We start from the raw sequence: 19096 nt of genomic DNA, 5'->3' as shown, positions 1-19096 counted from the left end.
CTTAACACCCAGCAAAAACCAGATGTGGGAGCCCTCAGAGATTGTGACCAGAGCCTCAGCTCTGACTTGACCACTACATCCTGACCCAGCAGGAATCTACCCCATTATCTACAAACAGCTGCAGTCACCCCAAGCAGAATTAATTCTGCAGCCACTCTGTCCTCCACAGAACTCAAATATTTTTTTGAAAAAAAAAAAAAAGTGGGGGTTTTCCAAATGCAACATATTATGCTCACAAAACAACCTTTTCCCATGAAGATACTTCCCATATGTGATATATTTGTGAGCATAATATAATTATATGTACATCCTCTTCTGAATGGGACTGATAGACTGAAGTACAAGATATGCACACAGAGACTGGGACAACAGTTCATCGCAGAGCATTAAAGCTCTGTGACTTCCTTCATGGGCTCCCCTATAGCTCTCCAGTTTAAAATTTTCTCAAAATGTTCAGCAGTTCTTCTGATTTATATCTTCATGAACTGATATTTAATGCTTTCCCTCTTTCTCCATTCCTTACACACACCTAAGTGTGACAGCTTCAGTGATGCTTGTTTAAAATACAAGTAATGATGCTAGTAGCAGCTGAAGTATTTTCTGTAATCTGGGCTCTTTGAACTCATAATTTTAGCAGAATGCAGTGTAAATTGAAACCATCTGCAAAACAGAGTCCCAAGCATGCAAGATAGATCATATTTGTAACAAACTCCCTCAAGTGACAGAGACAGAAGCAAAATCTATCTCCATGTACACTTTGTGGTTGTTCCAAAATGAAGGGAAACACTGCAGTTTAACAAGTCACATCTGCCCTATTTGTAACAGTTCAACAGGTAGACCTATATAAATATGTAGCAAAAAAAATGGAAAATTGATAGTGTGAACCCAGCCCACTATGCAAACAATGCTAATATTTATTACCAGTTTTTCTTTCTTTAAAATAAATAAATAAATAAAAATGGAACTTCATCTTTTCTCACTGTCCTAATCTTGACTAAAAGAAACAGGTAGGATTTTACTATGAAAAGGAATCAAACAGTAAAGAAGTGTTTTTCAGTTAATTTATTTTTAAAGTAACTTGACATTTTAATAATGCAGATTGGACGGGTTAGGGTAATGCTGAGTTACCTTAAAACATTACTTTTTAAAAAAGGAAAATTTTACTTATTGACTACATCTACACTTGAATTCCTCTTTCGAAAGAGGAAAGCAAATGAGGGAAATCAAAAACACAAATGATGTAGTGATTTACTTATCTCATGCTTCATTTGCATAATCGCTCTTCAGAAGACATTCTTTTGAAAGAAAAAAAGTCATATAGACAGGGCTCTTTCAAAAATAAACTCCATCTTCGAAAGAACCTTTTTTCCTATTTTGTTTCAGAAAGAAGGGTTTTTTCAAAGATGGGGTTTATTTTTGAAAGAGCCCCATCCACACAGCTTTTTTGCTCTCAAAAGAATCTCTTCAGAAAAGAAATTATGCAAATGAAGCATTAGATATGTAAATCAGCGCACCACTTGCATTTTCAATTTCCCTCACTTGCATTCCTCTTTCAAAAGTTCACAAGAACTAAGGGAGTAACAGGAATAACAGCTGCCATCCTCTGTGTGGACCAGCACTCCAGGGCAATGAGAAACCTTAGTGGATACTTTGCCCGTAGGCTGTACAGATATTTGCTGAGAGCAGAGATATGGAAAGACTCAGGAATCTGAATTTCCATTCCAGGCTGTGGAGAGAAGTGTGCCCTAGTGAACAGATTCTCTGCACATGTCCTTCCAAGCTTCATCTTTTTTCTGTCCCACTCCTTCTAACCCATCCCTGTGCCAGTCCAATCTCTTCTTCAATCCTCTTGTTGCTGTCATTTTCTCCTCGTCAAGCCAGTCCCACTTCTCAGAATTCTCATTGCAGTCACTTTACCAGCCAGTTCCAGTCTTTACCTCTGTGCTTGCTGTTGAAGTCCCTATCTCCCTCATCCCACTACCAGTTTTTATCCCTCCCCACACCTACTCCCCTCACCTTGTCTCAGTCCCCACTCCAATGCATCTCTCCCTGGCCACTCAACTCTTGCTGGTTCTGAGTCCTAGTCTCCCTCCTCAGGTTCTTCATCCAGTTTCACTCTCACTCTCCGGCTCCTTGCTCCTGTCTCCACACACCCAGCATAGTCCTGGTCTCTATACCTAGCCAGTTCCAGTTTTTCCCCAGTGCCTAAGCTCCTTGTCAGATCTGTTTCCCCTCTTCCCTGCCCCCTTCCTTTTCCACAGTCTCCCACCAGCTCCAGCTGATCTCAGCGTTTCCCTCCACTCCAGCCCAACTGCCAGTCCAGGTGCCTCTTCAGCTTCTTGTCATTGTTTCTCTCTTCTGCCCACTTCTCTGCTCTTTTCCCTTGTTCCAGACCAGCTTTTGTCCAATCAGCATTTGAAACACAGGGCTTCCTCCTCCATGTTGCCTGGGTTCCAGCAGACTCCCTACTCTTGTACCTAGCCCCATCTCATCTTAGAGCAGCCTTCAGAGGGAAACTAACAACTCTATCAAGTTTTTATTGAGCCAAACAACCAAAATCTCTGAAGATTGTCGTCATTATGGATTCTGTCCTGATCTCTGCAATTCTTATAAATTTGACCAAATTTAGGTTGATGTTTGCTAGGACAGTGGGGAAAAAACAAAAACAAAAAAGAACAAACACCACACAAGGCCACTCTCCTGTCAAATTGCAAGTTGCTACCCTAAAAAGCATGGGGGCACAAAACTCTTCAAAACAAAGAGCACCAGAACTTTTTAAGATGGGTAAAACATTGTATTTTTACTAGCCTCATTCTCAGAAACAAATAAACCATTAGGGCTGAAATTTCCAAAAACCGTCAGCCTGAGAGAGACACCCTGCCTGCAAAATTTCAGCCCGAACAGTTAAAGTTTGGCAAAATCATAAGCAATTAAAAATAGGATGTTAAAGGGCAATCTTGCTAAATAAGAAATGCTACCAGGCCCACCTCTAATGTTCAAATTAACGTGTCCAACAAATTACAATTTTAATTTCACTTCCCTCAGAGTCACATTTTCAACTTCCAAAGAGATGTAGCTAAATAAGACATAGAATAGAGGATGGTAAATTATCTTTATTTCTTGGGCATTGATGCAAACACTGAATGGTGCGATACTAACAGTAGATTTCAGGTAGACTTACACTCAAAAGGGCCTAAGTCACTTTGGAAAGGTACATATTCTTCTAAATCACTTGCACACTTTTGGCAATTTTACCCAGCATCTGTTTTCTTGGCAGTCTAAATCAAATGCCCACTGAGATCATAGTGAGACTGTCCATCAAAAGCACTTGGGCACCTGCATGAATTACTACTTGGGGGTTAGTGGGACATGAAGTAAAAGCTTGTTATATGCTTTTTAGATCAGAGTCCAGGAAGCCCCAAAACAGCTAACCACTAAGTATTTATCAGGAAACCATAATGCCTACAGGTTTTTCCAACAGTAAGGAGAAAGGTCAGGGCTAATGATATGGGATTAACAAATTGGATAAATCCTATACTGTTTTGATTTATATTCCTCTCAGAGTCGGAAATCAGCCATCCCTTAAGCTGAAATTTGGTCCTGTTCCATGAATCTTACAGTCTTACATACCTAGAAAGAATGTATAGTCTGTTTAGGACAGGTCAGTTCAGCAGCCACAGGTCTATGAAATGACGCACTTGCCCAAGAGAGATGAAACCTAGCATAACGGAAGAGCTGCTCTGTATTAATTGAATAGTGCATGTTTACCTGGCTATTGGGATGTTTAATGAATGAACATGTGTTTATGTTAATAGAGAACTGTAGTGAAGATTAGGAAGAAAGCAGAATGGCTCATGATAGCAATATCTCCTGAGTATTAAGGGACATTTCAAAGCTAGCAATATGGCAGACTCTACTTTCTAACCAGCCAACTTGTAAAACCAAGGTATCCCCCCACCACAGAAGGGCCTAAGACAGTATTTAACTTCTTATAGAATAAAAATAATTTACAAGACATCATCTGGGGATGAAAGGGAAGCGCAGTTTATATAATATTTTGAGGAGCCCCCACTGCCCAGCGTACTATAATAACTGGTTGAATTTAAACCCTGACATAAGCCGAGGAACACAAAAAAACCAAAAAGGCTATAGCAGTTCTAAGAAGGGAATGACCCTCCCTCAAGAGAGGAGGTTGTTAAGGGGATCAAAACTAAGCCACAGGTATTCACTGGGGGATCTGAGGAAGCTAGGCCTGCCTAGGCTACTATCAGGGAATGATAAGCCATTAGGTAAAACAGACTTGTGTAGAGATTGTTTGTTGTTTTAAAATTCTTTATCCACTAATGCTTTGCTCCTACAGTTAAAATAAACAATACCCTGCTTTCTAAAAGATTGCTTTGTCACCAAATACCTCTGGTCAGAGACTCCTGAAAGGAAGAACTGCAGATACAAAATTCGGTTGGATCTGCTAGGTAAGCACAGTTGACACACAAGGAACTTTAGCCCAGACCTAGTCAATAGCTAGGTTCACTTAGGTTTGATCTTCCAGGAAGCCATTTTGCGCATCTGCGAAATGGCATGTTCCGGGGTCAATGCTGACCTCTTCACTCCTTGTGAGCCACAAGGATTAAGGAATTTCGATGGTAGGAGCACTCCCGGTGACATTCTGCAGCGAGGACAGGGACCAATTTCGACAGCTGCAAATTCCATTTTAGATACCCAACTGGCGTACCTAAAATTGCATATCAGCTGCCGATATTCCCAGTAAATGTAGACATAGCCTAAGAGTGGGAGATGCATGTGATTTCATTAGATGAGAGGTAAAGGTGTGAAGTCTCACATCAGATGGGGTGCGGTCAAAAGAAACCAGGAAAGGAGACAGAGATTCAACTAGCTTTGCAAACATGACACCTAGTTTTCTTACTGCATAGCTATATGGGAATATGGAAGAGGTATAGGAGAGAGCAATTTTATTCTACAGACTGCAAACTCAGGGTTTTCTGTTAAACTGAACACAAAATTTTCACTGACTTCAACGAGGGCTATATCTGACCCTAATTACAGAACCTTTATTACTTGTAAAAAATAAAGTATCAAAAGAACCCAGCTTGACAGTCCCAGGAGCAGCTGTGATCAAAAGGCCAGAAGGGAAAAAACAAAAAAAAATTTCTTGTAAATTGCAAGTATTTTCTATGGAAATCAGAGGAAAAACCAACAGAAATCTGTGGATGTCATTTTCACATTCACTCATGAGAGTTAGAACCCCCAGTAAGAGCAAAAGCAACCAGGGCATCTTATGTTGCAAATAATTCTCGTCACTAATTTAAAAGTTTGTTTTCTAAAACATCAAAACCAACAGATCATCCTTTTTCCATTGCTACTACCTGCCAACAGAAACTGTAAAAATCTGTTTCACAATTTCAAGTTTTTTTGATAGAGATAACTTTTTTTCAAGAATCCATTCCTGCCAGATGGCGATCATCTACTGAACTACTATATTTAAGACAATAGGAAATTAGGATGATAAAATATGTAACAAGTTTCACACACAGAGCACCTGGAACAGCAACATAGCTGCTCTATTTATGTTGTGCAGCTACATGTAGAAGGAACTGGGACAGTACTCATCTTGTCTATATTTTAATTGAAAAGCTGGTTTAAGATTAAAACTGCTTTGTTGTGGGGCTCTGCAACATCTCACTGTAAATACGGGTGAATTAAAAAGATTTTAAAAGAAACAAAATATCTATGTTTAAGACACAAGCAAAGTAATTACATCTCACTCCCCCTTGTGTTCCTTAGCATTTTACTTTTTAATATTTAACTTTTGCACCACAGCTGTAGCTGCATCCCTTTATGTCAGGAGGTTCAGAAACAACATTAACGAAAATGCCCTAGTTCTCCATAATCTTTCGGGGCTGACTAGGTACAGCAGAAGGTCATGAGCCTTGAAAGACTGGAGTAACATATTACTCCATTGTAACTAATCTTTCTGTTAAAATATTCACAGAAAAATTATTCTGACAACAAGTCTCAAACTTTAGGCTGCAAATTCAAAGGTCCAACTTGGATACCCAGTTAATTATTGTATGTTGTAACTGGAAAATAGGGCTTGTTTTTTAACTGTTTCTACATCATGATATGTCATTCTTGCATGGTATTAAAAGAAACTCTGGGTGAATAGTTTACTTCAGTAAGGAGTAAATCTCAAAGTCTTTCAACAGTCTAAGCACAATCAAACTCTGGTTCTGTTAGACTAACAGAGAAAACTAGAAAGTTGAGGATCCTCAGTCAGGAATGCCCTGGCAGCAGTCTCCCCTTATGTTCAAATCTGAGAATGGCCACAGAGAACTTCTCAGATAACTAGACCTGAGTAAGGGCACTTCCAAGTTGCCTGGGTACTTTGAAATGCTCGTGACTACACAGCATGCCGGTGCTTCAAAGGTTGCAACTTCAAAATTGCTGCAAGGAGAATTAGCCTAATAAAGGTGCTGCATATTGATTGCAGCGCTTTATTACTATTCTCCATTCAGGCTGATTACCATGCCCCCTTAGAAGAAGGGGGCTAGTGTAGACACAGCCTTGATGTAGCAAACTGAGCTTGAAAGGATTGGATTTTGATTAGTAAATGTTGCTTTCACTACAAACACAAATTAATGGAAAAATATTTCCACTGGTTATATTAAAAAATTATATATAAGCAAAAGAAAATGCTGCTTGAGAACTTAGAGTTTGGCTTAAGGACTATATAATTTTGACAAAATAAATGCAAGTTTTAATAGCTTTAGATTTTTAACTTTTTGAATTGAATTGGTCTCCTCTAATGACAATTACTTTCTGAAAGCCACATCATTTCCCACAACTGAAAATTTAAACACAAATAGATAAATTAAAATGAATCAATATCCATTACAACTACAGAAAAAGTCAAATTCTGCCAAGCCTAAATACAATACAATACAAACTGACTTTTTTAAATCTGACATATAAACATGAAGTTACAAGCCATAGGATCAGATTCTTAACCATGCTGCATGTGGAGAACAATGTTACATCCACTTTGTAAAACTGTTTAGATCTGCTGATGAAAAAGGTGCTGTTTAAGACAAGAAAGGGTCAGTATTATTCTAGAGATGTGAAAAATTTGTTGTCAGACCAGAACAACAAGAAGTCTTGTGGCACCTTATAGAGCAACAGATATTTTGGAGCATACACTTTTGTGGGCAAAGACCTGCTTCATCAGATGCATGAGTGCGGAGGTGGCTTCAGATGGGTATTTTTCCCTCTTTTGATAAGTACTATTGATACAGGGCCATTTCCACCTTGCTGAATAGACCTTGTCAGCTCTGGCCCCCCTTTTACTGGGACCCCACTCTTTAACTACCCCTCTGAAACCATCCCCCCACTCATGCATCTGATGAAGCGGGTCTTTGCCCTCGAAAGCTTATGCTCCAAAATATCTGCTAGTCTATAAGGTGCCCCAAGACTTCTTGTTGTTCTCGAAGCTAGAGACTAACACAGCTACCTCTCTTTGACAGTTGTCAGACCAGTTTCTAAAGGAACTGCTTACTCATATTTACACCACCACCATTCTGCATCATAGCACTTACCAAGCTAGTTGATTTTCATCCATTCCTGTCAGTGTCAGACTAAATGCTGAATTTTAAATATGTATTAAAGGAGTATTTGAATCAACTGATAAGCATTTGTCAGATAGGAAAGTCCATTCAGGAGAATCTATCATGTTGAAATTTAATTAAGGTCATACTTCATTATCATTAGAAGACAGACATTTAATATGAATTTATTGAAGGGGTTTTACTTGGGTTCTGACTTCTTTACAAGTGGATTTGTAAAGAACAGGCAGCAAATGAGGCTTATTAAAATGTACATAATTTATCTAATACCTTTTTAGACTGATTTTTCCTATGGGTCTGGATTCCCTTATCAATATTCTGGAGCTAATGTTTTTTAAAATAGCTAAAACACTGAATATTGAAGTCACCTGGCACTTTGCCGCTGATTTTGATGAGCATAGGAACAAGTCCCAAATCCTAGCATGTCTGTTTGCTGAAGCACACTATCAACACACACAAAGTCTGAACAGATGACTTTAACTGTCTCTATGTGTATGAATATTACAATAATATTTAATTATGTGATTTCATACTAATACTCCTGTAGGACTTCACTCATTCATTGCTCAAATTAGACACTGTAAACTAAATGAAGAAAGTCTATTCACTGAACAATAATTTACATGTTTATGTTACTAATTTTTACAATCAGTATTTTTTGGTCCATAGCAAAAAAAAACAGTAGTTTTAGTTGAAAGGCTGCAATCACTTCCTTTTTAAATTTTTTGTAATGTAAACAGATGTCACGTATGAAACTTACAAAATAAGAACAACACATAAAAAAGGAACAAAGTTTAAGCATGCAACTTTAATGTTGGCATTTGTTAAAACAGAGTACTTAAATTTGCAACCTTCTCACAGATTATGAGCAATTAGTATTAACCATTTGGGGATGAGTCCTATTATATCAGCTTTTATTTTTTAAATAGTTTTGCTTATATTCCCCCCCCCACACACACACACAGAAAGGTCACTAAAAATGCAGGGAACAACTCCATTCCTTCACCTGAAACCAATTTTTTTGAGGTGGGAGTGGAGACAGTTGTGGTTTTACATAATATGATGCAAAGATGATTTGATGAAATGCTTTATTTCGACTGTTTCAGATAAAGGAGGGTCAAATTCAGTGTCCAGGGTGTGAACCTCTTCTTAATGGATTTCTTCAGGGAGGAGGGAAAGATAGTAGGAAAAGAAAGCCTGGTTCTTTTAATCTTATCATTGCTCTCCTGAGAGGGTTTAGGCTGTAGATAAAGAAAGTCACATGCTTTCCCCATAGTACAGGTTTGTTTGTTTGCTTGTTTGTTTTAAATCAGGAATTGTCCTGATTCTGTTCTCACACCAGTTTTATTCTGGAACAATTCTAGTGACTTCATGAAGGTTGTTCCTGATTTATATAGAAATGATTAGAAGCAGGCCCCGTAATAATATGAAGTACAACAATATTCTAGCTAACATTCATTATTGCTAAGTAAAGACTAGGTCTCTGAGCTGAGGAAGAGACGCGTCTGTTCTGATGTCTGTAAACCAACACTGAGCAAGCCTGAGGATACAGGCAGGGACTTGCTGCAGTTCTTTGCTATCTGCATAAGCAAAGAACTGCAGAACTTACGTTGTTTCAATCAAACACTAGAGATACTATATCTTGGCTGTGCATAGATGTTAATACTCTAGCATTTTTGGATTTGCATTTGTATGTATCCAAATATTGTAAGTATCAGTTGCTTATCTGCCTCTTTCCTGGCTAAATACAACACCAAGTATAGTAACCTTTCGAGATGAGTCCCTGCCATAAGGTCCTACATTTTTGGGACGCCAAAATAATTTTTACAAATTATAGGTGCCTTCTACTCTTAATCTCACTGACTGTTCCAGTATACTCACTTGCTATTGTACTCAGTATCTGATTGGCTACACTGAATGATTAGATCTATCACTTCTGTTATCAAGGCCAATAGACTTGGTCTACAAGTTTCGAAATTATTTCCAGTCATGGCAAGAGCACTGGCACCATGTTACCTATAAAGGCGTTGCACATGTTCATACCAGAGCTAAATTTGACACTCTATTTATATTTACACAGTTGAAAAGCTTTCACTACTGCTTTGAAAAAGCCAACACTTAGCAGCACAACAAACATCACTAAAATTAATATAGTTAATATGCTCCAGTTCATTTATTTAATCAGATGATAGACTATACTTGCCACTTTTGCAACTGCTAAAATTCACTTAAGAGAGGCAAGAGATAATATTTATATGCTAGAAAACCAAAGCCCCACTATCTACAGAGCAGGTTCCCCAATAAACTGAACCTCTTTCGGAGAGTTCAGTCTCCATTCTTATTCAATCCTTGTAGCATTGAAACATGCTAATTAGGTATCCACTCCACAAAAAATTACCTGCGCATGGGAAACATGACTGAAACCACTTGCAATCTACACAGACTACCTGTGCTATTTTTAAACCCAAATCTGCAGATACCCAATAACGCCAAACATTAAAAATCCTCACTTTTTAAAACCAAAGCAGCTGCCTAACTTTGTTCATAGAATAGTAACAGAGAGGCAGCAGTGATAGTCTGTACTCCAACAAAATAAAACAGCAGAAAGGTAGCACTTTAAAGACTAACAAAATTGTTTATTTGGTGATGAGGTTTTGTGGGACAGACCCGCTTTATCAGATAAATGCTGTTTTGTTTTGTTCATAGTTTCTCCTGAATAATCCACAGAATATTTGCTATAATATATAGCCAATATCTGTCTAGAATTTGCAGAAACAACTTTTACCAAAAGTTCAGGTGAAAAAGAAATCTGTCATCAGTAAAATTACGTCTGTTCTATTGTAATTTTTAGGTGGCCTTTAGCAGTGGAAACCCGAGGGTTTATCATGGAGAAATTAAAATAAAAAAAAATTATGCCCACTCACTAACAAGAAGAAGAAGAATTGGCTTCTGCTTCAAGCCCAGCTCTGTGTTACCTTCCCACTGAGGTACAGTTAGTACATTTCTCTATATCTCAAGTTCCCTATTGGTACATTTGGAATGATACCACTACCTTACACAAGACTGTTGAAAAGCACAAAAACAGAAGAATCTTCCAGAAAATTAACAAAATACTGGAGAGAAAGCATTCTGTTTTGCAGGGATTCCCAGCCTATGGGTCATGATTAGATTTGTTAAGGGTTGCCAGCAGCTCAGAGCTGTGTGTGGCTCTTAAAGAAGCCATGTGCAGCTCCTCAATGCTGCCGCATCCAGCAACTCTCTATCGATAGAGAAGCAATTACACATTACAAAGACAGCTTTTCCACCTTTGATATCCGTAGCCATCCCAGGCAAGCCACTTAATAAATTCTTGCAGTAACTAATTTTTGCCTCCACCACCCTTCCTCTCCCTGCTTTTGTCCCCCCCACCCCCGCTTCTGTTCTATGTATCTGATTTGTCAGTTCTCATTTTTTTGTTTGTGACCCCTGCCCTAGCCCCTCAGTGTGGGGTTTAAATTGGGGGAGCAGGGGAGGGAGTGGTTTGGGGATGAGGGTCATTTCACCACCACAATTCAAATCAACTATAATAACAAAATAATAATTAAGTATAATAAATGTAGTGTTATTTTATTATTAATGTATTTTCCCTTTTTCCATGAAGCTAGTATGAATATATCAACTAATAAAAGAAAGTTTTTCTTCACACAGCGCACAGTTAACCTGTGGAACTCCTTACCAGAGGACACTGTGAAGGCCAGGACTCTAACAGAGTTTAAAAAAGAGCTCAATAAATATTTGGAGGTTACGTCCATAGATGGCTATTAGCAAGCGGTAAGGTATGGTGCCTAGCCTTTTGTTGAAGGTGGGAGATGGATGGCAGGAGACAAATTGCTTGATCATTGTCTTCGGTTCACCTCCTCTGGGGCACCAGGCATTGGCTACTGTCGGCAGACAGGATACTGGGCTAGATGGACCTTTGGTCTGACCCAGTATGGCCATTCTTATGTTCTTATGTACATGTTTATATTCTTGCCTCAGGTGCAAAATTAGCTAGTTATGATATGCTCCCCCACCCCCATTTTTAATTGCCTTGGGTCACCAAGTCTTCCTGAATGATCAGAATGGGTCTTCATCTGGAAAAGGTTGGGAACTGCTGGTTCCCAGTGCACTGTTGGTAGTTTTTTTCCTCAGCGGTACCCACTGGAGTGGTGCACGCACCCCCTGCTGCCTCACACTGCTGCTTGATGGTACAAAGGGCAGAAATGCACCCACTCCTCAATTCTTTCTTACCAGATGGACATCAGTATAGAGGGGAAGAAGAGTGCCTTGTGGAATGGACATGTGCAACTCATCTCAAAGAGCAACAATTATGGAACATGTCTGTAACAGTTTCTTCTTCTCCAAGCGATTATACATGGGAATTCCACTTCAGGTAACTCACAAGCAATTTGACCTGGAGGTGGGATCAGAGTCTCTGAAAAATCCATACATGCAAATCTGGCACCATCTCCAGCTTGCTGAGAGATTGCATAACATGATGTAAAGATATGTACAGTAGTCCCTTGAGTTATGCAAGGGTTGTGTTCCCACGCATAACTTGACTTTCACATAAGTTAGGGTGCTGTTTTCCCCTAGAGGGAATGCATGTTCTGCAGCTGGGGAAGCAGCTGGAGCACCTGGAGTTCCTTTTGAAATGTAAATCCTGGGGTTGGGGGTGCAGTTGGTGAGGGTTAAGCCTTGCAGTGGGTTGGGGCCATGGGAGTGGAGCAGAGAGGTTAAGCCAGGGGTGGGTTAGGGCTGCAGGAGGAGGGGGTTGAGTTGAGCCAGATACAATGGAAGCTAATATCCATATATTCCATATCCCAATTTCACAGCTTTTAGGGCCTATTGGACTATACGAGCATGGGCCGAAACACTAAGGAAATGGGATAGTCTGGTGGAAAACACAAGGTAGAAGCTGGTAAACAAGAAACCAGTAAGCTGTCCTCAACACACACATCAAAATAGCTGGCAAGTCCCCAGGCAACCTAGATGAGCCAGCAGTCACTGAAGAGGTTAGGATGGGCCTACTGTGAGTTCTGTACTTCTTTCAAGCCTGGTCCAGGGGGCAGGTTATGAACAAAGCACACCAATGTGGCTGCTTGGGCAGAACTGCTTCATCTTTATGGTAGGTGTATAATTTCCAGAGAGATGAAGAAACTATTGCAAACCATCCAACTTGTTACCTTTCCGTTAAAAAAAACAGAAAAGGCTCTTTAAAAAAAAAGTTTGTTGGATCTCTTGAGGAAGACTGGAGCCATGAACATCTGCATATAATAGCAAATGCTACAGTTCCGGCTGCAGAATCCAGTCTCCAAAGCCCCTCAAAGCAAGGCCCTGGCCACTAACTTTCACTTGTCTACCCCAGTGAGGAACTCTTGGCCTGTCTCCCGTGGCAATTTGCCCATAAATTTCAAAACATTAACCCAGAAGTCAAAAGCATAAGCAACCCAGCAATTCTTGCTGTTTAGCAATCCTGAGTTCTAGTCTAGACATTGAATAAAGTTTCTTGCCTAAAAGATAAAGTTCTTTGCATCCTTTGATTTTTGGGATCAATGCTAACTGGCATGCTCTCATCTATAGCTGATACGACAAATGAACCCAGGACAGGAAGGGTGTAAAACTGTCTGAGCTCTGCGAGGGAACATAATATATTTCCTCAGTTCTTTTTGCTCTGGAAACAGGAATGTGGAGTTTACCTCAGCACTTTGGTATTCCCTATTAATTAGGCTACTCAACAGCCTATTATTTGACAAAGAAACAGAAGCCAAGAGAGACCTCTCTTGAACCACCTCTCCAAATATTTAAGGGGGAGGTTTCTCTCTTCAAAAGAGTCCAGTGGGGTCCTATAGCTATTCCCTAGGGGTCCTATAGCTATTCCTTGCCTTCCAACATGATTGCATCATTGTACAATGAGGAAAAGGAAGCCAAATTTAGCTGGGCTGGATCCTCTTCCACAGGCAGAATTCACCAGTGCAGATTGCTCCTACTCAGCTCTTGAGGTGGATGATATCGATGCCTACTAAATGATGTAGGAGGATATGGCAGTGACCTGGAAGAGGGCAGAAACCAACAAAGATTCCGAAGGGCCACTAGTCTGCACCTGGAGCCCAACTGTTTCTCAGTCATACATCTCTCCAAATGAAAACAAAAAGCAGTCAAGTAGCACTTTAAAGACTAGCAAAATAGTTTATTAGGTGAGCTTTCGTGGGACAGACCCACATCTTCAGACCATAGCCAGACCAGAACAGACTCAACATTTAAGACACAGAGAACCAAAAACAGTAAGCAAGGAGGACAAATCAGAAAAAGATAATCAAGGTGAGCAAATCAGAGAGTGGAGGGGTGGGGGCGGGAGGTCAAGAATTAGATTGAGTTAAGTATGCAGACGAGCCCCTATAGTGACTCAGAAAGTTCACATCCCGATTTAAACCATGTGTTAATGTTCCGAATTTGAATATAAATGTCAATTCGTCCGCTTCTCCTTTCAGACACATTTGTACTTGGTCCAATTAAGCCAAGTCACACCACCACCATCCATACTACTGTGGCTACATTACTATTTGTACTGGTACAAGCTGGCAGTCAGTCCTAGTTAGCCATACAGACACATTCTTGAAAGGTTTTTTTTGTTTGTTTTGTTTTTTCAAGGCCTTGTTTTCAAGATTACAACATTTTCTGCTGAGTTTCAGAATGGGCTGAACTTTCAAGTGATGAAAGCAAAGTTATAAACAGGACCAAATACAGGGGGGTAGAGGGGAAAACACACGTCAGACAAGAAACTGGTTAAACTAACTATGTATCTCAGAAGTTCCAGTACCCGGGGTCATGCATACAACATGCTTATCTCTTCCCACCTCAATGCTTCCTAGCCTCAGCTCTTACCCTGTATCTCAATGGCAAGGAGACTTCAAGGTAAGCCACGCTTTGTAAAACAATTCCAATTGAGTCAGCCTTAACCAGATTAATGTCATGCCATAGGGAAGTGGTGTGGATGAAATATATACCATGTTCCGACCCATCCTGCTCGCCAGCCATGCTAAATTCCCCTCCCTCCTTCCCTCCAAGTACTTGAAAGTTCAGATGAGAGTAAAAGATGACCTTCTTTGGTGCTATATCAATGAAGTATGGAAAAAGTTTTGGCTATTATATTCCCCAGGACAACCACTGCAGGTGGCTTCTATCCATCTGCAAGAAACAAATCTTTATATTGAACTTTTAAAGCAATCCCATTGATTTAAGGTCTTTATTGTTAAACTGAGCTAAACCTGAGTCAAGATTGACACCCAGTGGCCAAATCTTTACATAATTTCTGCCTTTCTAGCTAGTTATTTTCTGTAGCTTTTTCTGACATTTTTGAAGTCTGAACTTCAGTGCAGCTCAACTATACAATCAAAACCAACTGGAAATTCACCATGGTAATAGATGCCATGCATAAACTCTCTGTATATGGCAGGGGAGGGGGTGGGCCCAAAGGTTAAAATATACCAGAAATCTGTTTATTCTTCTGACTCTTTCTGTATGGACATTGTAAAAGCACTTTGTTTTAAACCCTCCTTCAAGACTGGTTCTCTTCTGCCACCTTTACTCATATGAGTTAATCATAGTCTATATTTAGTAATACTTTAGAAGGCTTGGTTTTTCTGACCTTTAGTACAGTAATAGGTCACTACAGTACTCCAATATGTACTTTAAGATTTTCACAGCTCACTGGTTCACTGCTGCATTTCAGTCTCTTTATTATTAATACATTTCTAATGACACCAAGGCAAAGTATGCAACTTGAGTTCTTCCCCTTACAAACACCCCACAACAGCCATTAGAACTATTTAGCACCTTCATGTCTAGTTTAATTCTATTAATGTTAATAGGAGACAAGACTGTTTTAGAATCTAATGAAATTGTTAAGTTACAACTTTAGATCTCTACTTTTCATCTTATTTCATGTTTTTCTATCATACTAGGGTAAGAGCACAAAAAAGTTTTCGTTTCCCAACAAAGTTAATTTTGTGCGTATTTGGAGTACACTCCTGTAAGTCCCATCCACTAGAACATGAATTGAGTTATTTACAGTGTAACTGTTTACTACCTATGCTTCCTTCACTCATTTCATGCAGCTTATGCATGGATAACATAGAACAGTTACTTCAGAGAATTATTTATACCTGCTCTAATATGAAGGATGTATTGTGGACTGTTATTTTCACTTGATCGTAACATTGAAGACTGTCAAGCTCAGAGTTAGCCTTTTATCTACATTATCTTCATTCTCCCCTCTCCCACAAGATTAAGAAATTGTTGGAGTACAGATTTCTACCCCCCTCACATGTACACCCATGAAGTTCAAGCACAGGTGAATCATCAGAAACAGTCTGTACCCATACCTCATAGGTATGTTAATGCTTCATCTTCATCTTCATCTCACTATTAAAAATAGGTGAGATGAGCACATGTTAAATACCTCAAATTAAGCACTTACTTGCTATTTTAAAGGGTACAGTATAGATAAATACCAAGGAAAATGACCAAACAAAAATCCATGAACTTAGGAAAGAATCTTACCTGCACTCAAACACATCACAGAAAGGCTGTGCCGACAATAGCCCCGCTTTTTGAAAGGGATATGCTAATGAGCCACTTTGGCACATGCTAATGAGGCACTGTCATGAATATGCAGCACCTTATTAGTATAACAGCAGCTGCACGCATTTTGAAACTACTGATTTCGAAACGCATGCTGCTCATGTAGACAGGGGCCTTTCAAAAGGACCCCCTGATTTTGAAAGCCCCTTCGTCCCAAAACTAAATGGGAAGAAGGGGCTTTCGAGGTCCACAGGGCCTTTCGAAAGGCCCCTGTCTACATGAGCAGCATGAATTTCGGAAGCAGCAGTTTCAAAACATGCGCAGCTGCCATTATACTAATGAGGCACTGCATATTCATGGCAGTGCCTCATTAGCATCTGCCAAAGTGGCTCATTAGCATACCCCTTTCAAAAGGTGGGAGCTAATGTAGCCATGGTCAGAAACACTGATCTTCCTCTCACCAGCAAGCCTCTTGATTTGGAGAGGTCACACAAAAGTGAATGTCACCTAATGACACATGAGCTGTGTCTACACGTGCACGCTACTTCGAAGTAGCGGCACTAACTTCGAAATAGCGCCCGTCGCGGCTACACGCATCGGGCGCTATTTCGAAGTTAACTTCGACGTTAGGCGGCGAGACGTCGAAGTCGCTAACCTCATGAGGGGATCGGAATAGCGCCCTACTTCGACGTTGAACGTCGAAGTAGGGACCGTGTAGACGATCCGCGTCCCGCAACGTCGAAATTGCCAGGTCCTCCATAGCGGCCATCAGCTGGGGGGTTGAGAGATGCTCTCTCTCCAGCCCCTGCGGGGCTCTATGGTCACCGTGGGCAGCAGCCCTTAGCCCAGGGCTTCTGGCTGCTGCTGTGGCAGCTGGGGATCCATGCTGCAGGCACAGGGTCTGCAACCAGTTGTCGGCTCTGTGTATCTTGTGTTGTTTAGTGCAACTGTGTCTGGGAGGGGCCCTTTAAGGGAGCGGCTTGCTGTTGAGTCCGCCCTGTGACTCTGTCTGCAGCTGTGCCTGGCACCCTTATTTCAATGTGTGCTACTTTGGCGTGTAGACGTACCCTCGCAGCGCCTATTTCGATGTGGTGCCGCGCAACGTCGAAGTTGAACAGCGACGTTGCCAGCCCTGGAGGACGTGTAGACGTTATTCATCGTTCGATGTTGCTACATCGAAATAAGCTATTTCGATGTTGGCTTCACGTGTAGACGTAGCCATGGAGAAGCAAATGGAAACAGCTGTTAGCCACTAAATGACCTCATATGCTAAATCAAGCATCTGAACTGCTCAGACTAGACATTCCCCTCCCTCTCAGAATTCTCCACTGATAGCCAAAACACACCCTGCAAACTTTTAGTAAGTTGCATCTTTAGAACCTCTTAGCTCCATCCTACAGAAAAATCTTTCAGGTCAATGCAAACTGGGTAAATTAGCTGTTTGTGATTACTATCAGCTTGACATTTAGTACCATATGACAGTGACTGGCACTTTCATTTCAAGCAGACTATTCAGGACGGACAAAGTGTTTTCTATTAGGCCTAGAACATGAGCAATGTTGAATTAGCCGATCAGTTTTGTACTTCATAGATGCACGTTCCTAGACACACATAAGGACCTATTCTATGAGACACTTCAGCTATTCTGCACGTTTTAGGTAAAAGCCTATTTTTTATTCAGGAATGAAACAAGAGTTTAGGCAGGCCAACATGCAATTATTGATAAATTATTGCTTGTAAATAAAGGCCCTCAAAATGGAAGTATCTAGCTCATTCTATAATAGTGGAAATGAAGACCTAGGCTGGGTCTACACAGCACAGCTTTCCCAGCAAATCCATGCTAATTAGCAGCCCTGAAATGCAAATTGATGCTCATTAGCATGGTCCTGTGGCTTATTAGCATAGCCGCACAAGAGTTTGGTCTTGGCAGAGGTGGGTGCTGGCAGTTAAGAAGCCACGTGGATGTGCCCCTCCTGGCAAAAAGCCCCACTGTCACTAGACCCTTATTCTTGAAAAAAAATCAGGCATAAGTGTCTGGCAACAGAGAAGCTTTTTGCCAGCAGGGACACATCCACACAGCCTCTTTACTGCCAGTACCCCCCTCTGCTGAGACCAAGCTCTTGTGTGGCTATGCTAATGAGCCACGGGACCATGCTAATGAGCAGCCATTTGCAATTTCAAGGCTGCTCATTAGCATGGATCTGCCAGGAAAGCTGTGCTGTGTAGACTCAGCCCTAGAGTATTTCTATGCCTTCCCCAGGCATAAGGTTTTGCTAATTTGAGTTCTCCCTACAGATGCATTCTTTACAGAAGGACAGTTATCCTGATGCAGATGCATGCTCTACCTTTCACAACTAGGCAGGGAGAGGAGATTACCTTTCAAATTAAAAAAATCACAAATTTAACATTTTAAACCATCAAGTGCCATTTTTGAATACACTAATGTTTTGTTCAACTTCCAGAAAGATATTTTACAGGTTTGTCCTTCTGGTCAAAAACTAATGTGAAGAGAGGGTAAACAAATTTTCTAGTCTTGAAACTGGATTAATATTTGGACATTAAACTCAAAGACAGCCAATATAAGAAAAATCAAGTTAGGTTTTCCATTTGCAATTACAGCAAAAGTTTCTATAATTTTTCACTGAAATTACAGAAACAAAGTAAAACTCAAATGTCAGGAGGAAAAAAAAATCTCGAGTTCAGGGCAAACATAGTATAAGGTTAGCTGCCACCACCATTTCTGGTATCAAGAACCCAAAGGTCACATCACCTTTCAAATGCTATGTTCCAGGCAGTAAACTTTGATGTTCAGGATAGCTGTAAGATACTATTTCCAGACACAAAAGATTATTTTGTTT

This window comes from Carettochelys insculpta, chromosome 8 (assembly GCF_033958435.1).
Source record: "Carettochelys insculpta isolate YL-2023 chromosome 8, ASM3395843v1, whole genome shotgun sequence".
NCBI lineage: Eukaryota > Metazoa > Chordata > Testudines > Carettochelyidae > Carettochelys > Carettochelys insculpta.
This window is presented reverse-complemented; position numbering follows the sequence as displayed.